The sequence below is a fragment of the Monodelphis domestica genome, chromosome 6 (assembly GCF_027887165.1).
Source record: "Monodelphis domestica isolate mMonDom1 chromosome 6, mMonDom1.pri, whole genome shotgun sequence".
Lineage (NCBI taxonomy): Eukaryota > Metazoa > Chordata > Mammalia > Didelphimorphia > Didelphidae > Monodelphis > Monodelphis domestica.
Window position 1 is genome coordinate 11,103,124 of NC_077232.1, and position 11,546 is coordinate 11,114,669.

Below are 11,546 nucleotides of genomic sequence, written 5' to 3' on the forward strand. Positions count from 1 at the left end.
GGAGGCGAATGATGGAGGGAGGGAAAGAATTGGGAACTAAAAAAAATTTTACATGTAATTTGGAAAAAATAAAATAAAAGAATCAGGAAAAAAAAGAATCCCTCTTTTAGCAGAGCTGTCCTGGGCCCTGGACTTCTATGCCTTCTAAGATGAACCTATTTTTTATTTGGCTTGAGTATCTTGATTTCTATTTGTGATCTCCTCCATTGTACAAGGGCTGCTCTTGGGCAGAGGCTGTACTTTTGTTGTTCTTAGCATCCCCAATGCCTGACTTAATAAACAGTGCCTAATATATGCTTGCTGGTGGATTAAATTTGCTTTTTATTTTCCTTTCAGAGAAGATGGGATATGTTCCTTCCATGTAATTCCCTCCAGGTCAGAGATTAATTAATATTTATACCCAACATCTCCAATGGTAGCAAAGAGAGCTCCGAGTGTTTATTTAATAAATACTCATTGCATAGAATGTGATGGGATGAAATTGAGCAGGACATTAGAAACTCATCTCCACATCTCTCCACATCAACCACACTTTCTGTATTTGTGTATGAATCTTAGATTCTTGGGCTCTGAAGGAACCAGTGAAGGCAGCTAGTTCAGCCCATACCTGCTCAAGGAACTATCTAGAAGTTCTCCAACAAGTAGTTACTCCCTTGGCTGGAAGACCTCCAATGAAAGAGAAGCTTTGCCTCCAAGAGAATATTTGCTTTCAGATGTTCCTCCCTTTAAGGAAGCAATTCCTTCCAGCCAGCCTCAATCTACCCCTTTGTAACCTCTACACAATGCTTTGAGTTCTTTCTTCTGGGGGCAAACCCAGCAAGTCCAATCCCTCTTTTACATGAATCTCTAAATACTTTAACACAGCTACCTTGTTGACTCCCACGTCCCAAATTTTCTTTTTTTTCTCAACTAAACACTCACTAGCTCCTTCACCGGACCTTCCCATGTCATGATCTCCATTCCTTCCATCACACTGGGGTGCTCAGTCTTGATTCTCTTTAGCTTCCCAGTTACCATTACTCTTCCCTAATTGGATGTGCCTGAGTAGATGATCTTCTTCATCTCTCTCTGAGCCGAGGATCAAGAAGACGGGATAGAAAGTTCCTCCCAATTGGTGTTACCTCCTTTAATGGTTCAGATATTTATAACACCATCTTGTGGTTCACATCACAAGCTTCTAGGTCTGGATTATAAAGTCCTCTAGAACCAGGCTCCAGCAAAACGTTCTCATTGTAGTGGATATTATATTCCAGCTAAAACGAACACTTTGTCCTTCATATCTGACACCCCATGTCCCATCTCCTTGCTTTTGATCTGTTCCCCCATATTGGGAATGCATTCCCTCCTCACCTCCACCTCTTATAATTCCTACTTTGCTTCAAACTCCAAGTGCTATCTTCCTTCAAAATCTCCTTTCCATCTGAGGTTTCAAATATTACCTCTTGGTAGATCCTTCATACATGATATCTTGAGCCATTCCCTCTCAGCTGAGCTATAGCCTCATCTATGCCATTACCTCTGAGACACCTCCAGCACGAGATGTGAAAAGAGAGAGTTCTTCTCCTGAAACATTCCCCCTTTTCCTGCTACTTAGAGAAAAGCACATTAGTCATCTCTATCTACTGCAGCCATCTGCCACCAACAGGGCAGGCAGTGACCTTTGTGGTGCCGGGCCAGCCCACATTGATTGGCACTTGCCCTTGGACATCTTTAAAGACCTGATCCCAAGGCCAGGGATGACAATTCCTCTTCCTCAGTTACCTTTTGCTCTGCTCACAGTCTAACCTCTCAGTTTTCATCAAAGGGAGCAAGTCTTATGTTAAAGAGCCCCACCAAGCTCTCACCATTGTCATCGACTCCAGAGCAATGTCCAAGGAGCCTCAGAAATAGCAGCAGCTCCTGCCCCATATCTGTGGCTCCTCTTCTTGTTCACTCCGATGATGGCAGAAGCAACAACTATTGAAAATCCAAAACAACGAAAGTTCTTGCCACCGAAGTCATTGGCACCATCCAAAGATCCAATAACAGAAACAGATATTTTCTGAATGCCAGTGATATGAAACAAGACTCGTTATTATATCAACTGTGCTGCTACAGCCCTTGGGCCTGTCTATTCTGAAGCTGGAATCTCTAACTTATGTTGTCTTTCCTATTATAACATGGTCTCCTAAAGAGTAAGGACTGTCTTGCCTATTCCAAGGACATGGGAAGTGCTTAATAAAAAAATAATTAATTAATTAACAAAATAATAAATGATTTTTCATTCATTCACTCATTCATATCCCTTTCGTGCTCTCTCTGGTTCTTCCTTCATCCTTATCTCAGAGTCAATGAATCCCTTCATCCTATTATTCCCCCCTGTCTACCATTTATTACCTTGCTCCTCTGTTCTCTATCCCTGTCTTAAGCACTCTACTGTACTCTCTTGGACTATTGTAGTCAGGTCCTATCTTCTCTTCCCTCTTCCACTTTTGCCTCATTCAACTCCTCTCCTGAACCCTTTGTGGCCATCACTGTGATCCTCCAATTTCCCCGCTAATCTTCCATTGCTAAACCTAAGATATGCTCATGTCACTAATCTCCAAAGTCCTCCCTGGGTCTGATCTTTGCACCCTAAATCCCTGGTCATTTTGGGACCAGTTTGGATTTCCAGACCAGTTTGAGATACCCCGAGGGACACTTCTCCAGAAAACCTGGATTCCTCTCTCTCTTTCCTCCAGCCACAACACACACTGTCATCGTGTCCCATCCCCTTCCTGGACAGCACTGATTGGGCCAGTGTGATGCTTTGTATCTGTAATATTTTTACCCTGTTATGCTTTGCATGCTCAGGTTCTTATGTTAAAGGTCACTCAAGTGCTGCCCTCTCCCTGGAGTCTTCTCTGACGTTCCAAGCTTAGTAGTAATGACCTTTCTGTCATACCTCCAATAGCCCTTGGTAAACTCTTCTCCAATTTATTCTAAAATGATGTGGATTACATCAACTAGGTGGGCATCTTCTACACTTACTAAATCCCCCCACTGGAATCCCCTATTAATACAGAGGCTAGAATGTGCTACACGTGGCACCTCTTCTACCATAAAGTACGTCTCTGTCCACAGTAGCAGCTTCATCAAGGCTTACTGAATGGCACTGATCTCTTTTTTTTCTCTAGGTTAGTTCCTTGAATCTACCATGATGATATCGAGAGCAATGAACTCTTTTGTCCACTTGCAGGAGGCAGACTGGGACCGACCACCGCCCATGAGGATGTCCCGCTTTTATGACACCTGCCCAGTTTCTAAGAATCATCTGAAGCCACAAACAGCTTAAGTGGCCAGTCACATCAGAAAGGCCTTCAGTAAGAGGTCAGGAAAGGACTGGATCCCTAAGGCTTCAGGAAGTGGATTGGCAGTACTCCCCAAGTCATACTGACTGACCTCCTGGCTCCCATCACCAGCTTCATTAGCCACTTCCCTGAATTCCTCACCTCCCAACCTAAGCTTCAGGCCTCAAGGCCAAGTGAAAACAAGGGACACACCCAGAATTGCTTTGCATTTGATTTATTGAAGGGAAGCTTTGAAACAGGACCTCAGGATCACAGGCTGTTTCTCTCACTACATTCTACAGGAATTGGGCTCTTGGCTGACAAGAGGAACAGGAAATCCAGAAGGCTAGTTCCATCTTGAGATAGCAGGAGCTTGCTGTCCCCACTTGCTTTTATATTTCTTGTCGAGATCCTTTGCTTCCTGAAACAGAGAGAGAGTTAACGTGGCCCTGCTTTTCCTGGGCGCACTAGGTCAGGACAGTTTCTCCCTCCCCACTTCTAGCAGTTTTTTCTTGGCTATTAGTCAGTGATTGGGAAGGGATTTACTTGTAGGATTCAGCTCTAGCACAAGCATGTTTAAGGAGAGGAAGAAAAATGGACCAGAGCCTGAACACAAATAGCCTGAAATCCTGGAAGTCACCAGAGAGTCATCCCTAACATTGGTGATGGATGAGGAGCCAAGAGAATGCACAGACTCCAGGAAGGCAGACTGCTCTTTGTATTTAGAGTCAGGAGGACCCAAGGCCAGATCCAGGCCAGAGAGGGGGAGAAGAGCTTTGTATCCCAGCCTGGGGGAAGACAGTATCCTCAATCATCTCAGCATGGGAAGGAAGACATCCTGGTTCACCCAAGCTAAATCATATTTCTGACCCAGGGAGGGGAACCTAGTGCCACCCACTCATCTGGAGGAGGGAGATGGGAATTAACACGGTCTGTGACAGGATCCCTGGTCATTTGTGCCTGGGGACTGGGGAGGGGCTTACTAGGTGTAGTCGAGGAATACCTCCTCTTTTCTTTATTTGTATTTGCCTAAGATAAAGTTGTGGACTTACTTATCTTTGCTTCAGACAAAGATAAGGATTGACACCTTCGCCCATCTTGGGACCAAGGATGGAATGTAAACAAGAAGGCTGCGGGATAAAATTTATGAAGGGCTAATTGCGATTAGGTGGGCGCCTAGGCTGCCGGATAAAATTTATGAAGGGCTAATTGCGATTAGGTGGGCGCCTATCCCCTTGTCTGTCCCCTTCCCCTTTGTTTGTATTTGCATTAACGGAAGAATGTAGGCTGACCTTCGAACACCTGCCTATCCCTTGATCAAGATTAGGGTTTCTGGAATGTAGAGTTGTACATTCCTGTAGGTTTTTTGTCTAAGTAGTCTTTGCCTATAAAAGTTCTGTGTGAAGCAAATAAAATTGGCACTATTTCTCTCTTTTCATATAGTGTCCATCTCTTCTTTTGTTACTCTTCATTTTTCGTTACCCCAAACAGGATGTCACAGGACTGGCCAACCCTGTGGATGAGTCTTGTAAGCCATAGAGTCTTACAAATGGCTGCCCGGACAGGGACTTGCATTCGTAACCCCGATTCCTTTGCTGGTCAAAGGATGACGAAGAGTTAACAGCTTTTGCCCCGAGACTGCAGCTCGGATGGGCAGAAGAATCGAACAGAGAGAGTGCAGTATTTGTGGGCCTCCTCTGTTCCCCAACTTTTTCTCTCTTTCGCTTTTTAGTTTAAACTGTCCCCTATTAGGGACCCCCTTCCCCCCATTCTTTTCTTTTCTTGGAACCCTTCCTTCGGTTCTCTTTGGATAACCCCCGACGCTGTGTGCTGGTCATGCAGTTTCAATGCTACGGAGATCCCCTTGGTGGTGAGCATACGAGATACTCTAAGGGTGAGAGGGAAATTATATTTTTTCTTTAGAATGGATCCTAAAAGACTGATTTTTTCCTTTCAAAGCATGCTTGTCACAATGTTGTGTGTTTCTGTTTTTTGTTGTCTTTGTCAAAGTCTCATCTCTATGTATTCTTGAATTGGACACTCACAAAAAGAAAGAATATAAAATGGGATAGTTGCAAGATTGAACTTGTCTGTCAAAAATCCTCAGCAGAGGACAAAAGCAAATACCTGTTCAATGATTTTTTCCTCTTTCTTCCTTTGGATGGGCCCCCAAAGGAGCGAAAAAGAGAAAAATTCAGAGCAGAAAAAGGGAGATTTTTACTCCACAATTAGAGGCTATTTTTCACTTAAGATTAATCCTATGGTTTGATGTAAGCAATTTGGGAGTATTGTTAATGATTTTGATATGATCTAAATTTAATTTCGTGCAACTATTTGTCAGTTAAATGTGAAATATTAATCAGATTTTATTGAGTACAACAAAATTCCTGGTTAGAAGTTTGTTTTATTAAATATTGCTATGCATAATGGTTTCAGTGAATTTGAGAATTGTCTAAATGTGGCTGATAGCCAGACTGACACAGAGAGGGAATATTTTATTCTATAAGGACAAAAAATTGCACTGGCTACTTTATATATGTAAAAGTCATCATGTTGTTGAGAAGAACTTATTCTAGAAATTAAATTTGGGATTTTTTCAAATCAGATTTATTTTAATGCATGTGCTGTCAGGAATAGTAACAAGAAATCATATGACACACAAGAAGTTTAAGTAATCTGTTCATGGAATTTTATAATACTAGTATTAAGAATTTGGTATTTTGCAAGAGAGAATTTCTAAATGATGTTTTTGATCAAGGTTATATGAATTGTTTTTAAATGTGAAAAATGCATAGGAAGGAATTTGTAATCTAGAGATGAACATGTATGTATTCAGATACCAAATGCTGGAAATTAGTGATACTGAGTGAATACAGAATATGTATGCATTTGTATTATGAAGAGAATTAAGTTTTCCACCTAAATAGGTTAAGGGTATATGATATACAAACTGCATGTCCTTAACAAGACAAATTTAACCAGCCCTGAAATCAAGAGGGCTTGTCATGAAGATTGAATACAATTCCATATAGTGCCTTTCCTCTACTTACAATAATGGTAAAGAGGGGAAGCCAGAAGAAATAATGAAGTAGTCCCAATAAGAGAAAATAATTAATTGAAGTAGATAAAGGGGATTTATCCCTTCCTAAGTTTTTTTTAGGAAACAGACTCAGCCCCCTCCCCCTCAGGAGGTCAAACAGTTTTTGCAGGCTGGAAAAAAAAAAAGGACTCTAATTAGCTGAAGGATAAGAATTAGGAAGGTCAGGTAACAAAAGGAACTTCAGGAATATCAAAGAGGTCCGGCTGGAATGCCAGGTAACATATAGCTAACTAGGGATGTGATTAAGTAACTGTGAAAGTAACCAGCCTCTGAGGACAAACCTCAGGATCTCTGACCTCACATAACTATGTTTGTGATCAAACTATGTTTGATTGTCAAATAAGAATCTTTATGTGAAAGGAAATAACTTTATATCTTATAACCTATCTATATAAGTTTATAATTGAATTTGGAGGTGTCTGGATTCGTTTTATGAAGTGTTCCACTGCAATAAGAGTAATGAATAGAGATACTAACTGATATTCTTAAATTCTAGTATGAATTAGATATAATTGTAATAATGTTGATGGAATTTAATCAGGAATATAGCAATATTTTAGGCTAAACGAAAACTAAACTGTAGGTTTTATTCTACTTTAGACAGGTTTTGAGGAGTGTACGTAAATGCTTTGTGCTTCAGTTTGGTTACACACTGAAACATTGCTAAAGGACTTAATCAAAGTTATTTGGGAGTTGTGGAGTTTAAACTAAAATCCACTGAGAGTAAATTATTATGAAAGAGGTTTGATAAATTCAATATTATAGTAAGCTCACTTGTTAAAGAAGGATGGGACAAGGCTGTTAAGTAATAAATCTAAATTGAGCCAAGGAGCCTTAGGATCAATTGCTCAGAAGCTATTAACCCCTTCCTTGCACACAGGAAGGAGAAGGAAGTTCCACACTAATACTTATGAACTGCACTAGGGATCTCAAAGAGTTAACAACCTCTGTGTGATAGAACTTAAGATAAGTGTATTTTAATTGTAGATTCAGAGGTTTTAAGACACTCAAACAAACAAACTTTGCCAGGCCTGGTCTGACCAAGTAGCTTGTTTGAAGCTGTGAATTTTCATGCAAACATTCCATGTCCAGAATGATAAGATTATTCAGCCAACAAGATGTAGCTTCAGCCCTTCATTCTGTAAGACTACACTTTCCTGCTCTGTACATCGTCCATTATATGGGTGATATTCTTATCATGGCTGAAGATGAATCTCGAGTAAGCAAGTGCTATCTATAGTCAATTGGAAATTACCTTGCAAAAATACCATTTAGCTATTACTCAAGAAAAGATTCACAAAACAAGTCCCGTCCTCTATCTAGGGGCTCAGTTATAGGCAACATCCGTTATGCCTCAAAAATACAATTAAGAAAGGACTGCTTTAATGATTATCAGAAATTGTTAGGTGATATCAATTGTGTCAGGCAATATTCATTTCTTACTACAACTGAATTACAACCTTTATTCAAAATACTGGAAGGGAGCTCTGACTTGAATTGCCCTGGAACTTTGACACCTGAGGCCTCTCTTGCTTTAGAGATAGTAGAAGATAACCATTATCAGCCTCAATTAGCTGTGAAAGTGACTATTTTTGCAACTTTAATGTTACCAACAGGTGCCTTAACTGAGAAACAAAGAGTCATTGAATGGTTACATCAAAAAAGCAAAATGGGAAAGGCTTTACAGAGTTATGACTGTCTTATGGCTCAATTAATATGGAAAGGCAGAGAACATGTGGTCTCAGGTTTAGGAGAGTATCCTCATGAAGTCCAGGTACCCATTGCTAAAGATATACTACAGAAATATTTAGTCTTTACTGTTAGCATACCCCATTGCTATTACCACCTACACTCCACAAGGCTTATTTTCTTTTTCGTCACAACATCCTATTTTTTTTCCTAATATTCTAAGAGATTGTCCGGTATCAGGACCTAATGTTTGTGTTGATGCAAATGCTAATTACAAGTGACAGGAGTATACAAGGAAGGCAGCTCACCTGTCATTTTTACCACTCCTTATTCTTCTACCCAACAAAATGAATTAACAGCTGTTTGACTAGCTTTTTGGTTATTTCAGGAACCTTTACTCTAAATAAAAAGTGTCCTAATTGTGTTCCAAACAACCCCCCAATGCATATTGCTGTGAATCCCAGAGGCTTAAATAGTACAAATGGATATGACCCATGAATGGTCCTTTGGACGACTTAAATATATCCATGTCACTGTGGATACTTTTTCAGGATTTTTATGGGCTTCCTGCTTGATGGGAGAAAGAACTTCTCATGTTATTAATCACTGCTTAATGACTTTTGAGATGGCTGGTCCCCCCAGAACATTTAAAACAGATAATGGACCTGCTTATACTTCCAAACAATTTTTTCTTTTTTGCCACACTTGGGCTATTCACCTCTCAGGTATCCCACAGAATCCACAAGGACAAACTGTTGTGGAGCACAGTAATCAAATCTTAAAAAACATTTCTTTTAAAACAAAAAGGGGGAGACAGCATCCCACATTGATGATTGGCAATAGCTATATATACTATAAATAATTTGATCTTTACTTCCAATAATATATCCAGAGATGAAAAATTTGTCTCTGCATGAAATTCAGGCACCACTCCTGTGCTCCCTGCCCCAGAACAAAAACTTGGCATGTGGAAAGATGATAATCAAACTTGGCAAGAGGCAAGGACCACCCAGTGGTCCTGCAAGGCCGAGGTTCTGTTTGTGTCTTCACAGGTAAAGACAGAGTACGGCTCCCTCCCTGCTGAGTTCGAGAAATTGACCATAAAGAGAAGGACAAGGAGAGGACACAGGAAGCCTCACAAGGGACTTGACAATATCTCCATAAGATACTGACTCTTCTGCTTCTATTCCAGAATTTAAGTGCAGCTACTGGAGTAAAGAGATGGTCTTTGGGGAACAACCACCTTGGGTAGAGCATGTCAGCATGGGACACGCTTTACCAGAAGTCATCTTATATACAAAAACTAACTGATATTCCTGGCATTTACCATTTTGAGAGACAAGCTAAGGACAACAATCAGGCCAACAATTTGTTTGTGCCTTTCAATTGGACTGGACTAGTTGAGGCACCCCCAGTGTGCCTCGCAGGAGACTGCATGCCTGCCCCTCAGATCTCTGCAGGTGCATTATTATGGTCATCCTGACCTGTCAGACTCTTTCTGGATAGGACCTTATCATGTAGATAAAAGGGAAAAATATGAAGATTATGGCCAACTGCAATATCTAGGTTGGCTAGGGGAATCTTGTGATAGTATTTGGGGACAAGAAAGACCTATTTGTCCATATGTGATGGGATATGAACAAAGAGACACTGTTAATATGTTTCTGCCCTTGCTGTCATGTAGATTTAAAAGGGCATCATGTATTCATTGGAAAAATATGATTTGGATGTATTGGCATAACAACACTAGGTGTATTGGAAAGAAATTGGATTCTTATAAATTTCATGATTGTTTTATAGGATAGAGCTCGCCTTTGTGGGTGATGCCCCCAGAGCTAATTGGTTACATTTTGCTAATTTCACACAGATTTTGACTGATTATGGAAAGATAGCCCCGGCATTGGATAAAGTAAATATGTCTCGTTATGTTAATGTTACTTATAATGGAAAAGTCCAAAATCCAGTAACTAGAAGTGTTACATTAGACATCCAAGGTAAACACTCAGGGGGGTGGTATCACTCACCGGCAGATAGAGCAATGGAATAATTGTCTCAACTAATTAGCCCTAAGAAGAGAAGATGTATTTCTTGCTTAGTTTTAGGAATTGTAGCTCTTATAGCCGCTATAACAGCCACAACTGTCAGTAGTGTTTCACTAGCACAAAGTGTAGCTAATGTAAGGACCCTGGAACATGATGCAGAATATTTACATGGGCTAGCACAGAATGTGACCCAGGTTTTACACTTGCAGCAGGATATTAATACAAGGGTTTTTTATGCTTTACAACAAATATCTAAATATGTATTGTTATTAACCAATCAAGTAGAAATTTTAGCTATCAAGGGTAAATTAAGGTGTGATTATCGCTATTCAGCCTTTTGCTTTCTTCCTGTTAAAGCTAACATGTCTGATGCATTCGAAAAAATTAGAAGTGATTTACAAGGTCTTTGGTTAAAGAGTAACATCTCAGAGGACATCCAACAATTGAACCACATCATTGATGAGATGGATAACTCTTTAGCTGAGGACCTTCGCCCCGAACATATCGCTGATTCGTTATACAATTGGATCAAGTCAGGCCAAAGTTGGCTGTCTCCTTTGGCTCAAATGAGTATAACCATATTAACCTTCATATTGTTCATAGTTATCTTAGCGGTCCTTCTTCCCTGTCTGTTCCAAATCCTTTTGTCCAGCTTGGGAAAAATTGGCCGAATCTTGGCTCTCCACAGAAGTCTTTTGCAGAACAAATAGGGGGAATTGTAGTCGAGGAATACCTCCTCTTTTCTTTATTTGTATTTGCCTAAGATAAAGTTGTGGACTTACTTATCTTTGCTTCAGACAAAGATAAGGATTGACACCTTCGCCCATCTTGGGACCAAGGATGGAATGTAAACAAGAAGGCTGCGGGATAAAATTTATGAAGGGCTAATTGCGATTAGGTGGGCGCCTATCCCCTTGTCTGTCCCCTTCCCCTTTGTTTGTATTTGCATTAACGGAAGAATGTAGGCTGACCTTCGAACACCTGCCTATCCCTTGATCAAGATTAGGGTTTCTGGAATGTAGAGTTGTACATTCCTGTAGGTTTTTTGTCTAAGTAGTCTTTGCCTATAAAAGTTCTGTGTGAAGCAAATAAAATTGGCACTATTTCTCTCTTTTCATATAGTGTCCATCTCTTCTTTTGTTACTCTTCATTTTTCGTTACCCCAAACAGGATGTCACAGGACTGGCCAACCCTGTGGATGAGTCTTGTAAGCCATAGAGTCTTACACTAGGCACTGTATGATAGTCATGTATGAACATTCTTACCTTAGCCATTTGAAGGACTGGCTCCATTTTTTCATCTGTGTTTTGGTGGCATGAAGAATGTATAAGTTCAGATAAAAGCTCCTCCTCGGCATCTTCCGGATTTTCCGTATCCTTCAGGAGAAACTCAGCAGAATCAGCTGGA

At 40.4% G+C, this 11,546-nt stretch overlaps 1 long non-coding RNA gene across 1 annotated transcript; it reads left to right on the top strand.

Annotated features, from left to right (window-relative positions):
* The first annotated feature begins 3,173 nt into the window (after positions 1-3,173).
* On the top strand, positions 3,174-11,256 carry LOC130454967 (uncharacterized). Its single transcript, XR_008912706.1, has 2 exons — positions 3,174-4,476; positions 4,528-11,256. It is a non-coding gene; the product is annotated as an uncharacterized LOC130454967 (long non-coding RNA).
* The last annotated feature ends 290 nt before the right edge of the window (positions 11,257-11,546 follow it).